Consider the following 434-nt stretch of genomic DNA (forward strand, 5'->3'; position numbering starts at 1 on the left):
TAATTAGCTTAAGCTAGCTTAAGTTAGCTTGGGTTAGCTTGAGTTAGCTTGAGCTAGCTTGAGTTAGCTTGAATTAGCTTGAGTTAGCTTGAATTAGCTTGAGTTAGCTTGAGTTAGCTTGAATTAGCTTGAGTTAGCTTGAGTTAGCTCGGGTTAGCTTGAGTTTGACTTCATTAACCCAAGTTAGCTTGGGTTAACTTCATTAAGTTAGCTTGAACTAGCTTGAGTTAGCTTGAGTTAGCTTGAGTTAGCTTGAGTTAGCTTGAGTTAGCTTGTCTTAGCTTTAGCTAGCTTGAGTTAGCTTGAACTAGCTTTAGCTACCTTGAGTTAGCTTGAGTTAGCTCGGGTTAGCTTGAGTTAGCTTGAGTTAGCTTGAGTTAGCTTTAGCTAGCTTGAGTTAGCTTGAGTTAGCTTGAGTTAGCTTGAGTTAGCTT

This window comes from Convolutriloba macropyga, unplaced genomic scaffold, assembly GCF_964194025.1.
Source record: "Convolutriloba macropyga unplaced genomic scaffold, txConMacr16.3 SCAFFOLD_4780, whole genome shotgun sequence".
Lineage (NCBI taxonomy): Eukaryota > Metazoa > Xenacoelomorpha > Acoela > Convolutidae > Convolutriloba > Convolutriloba macropyga.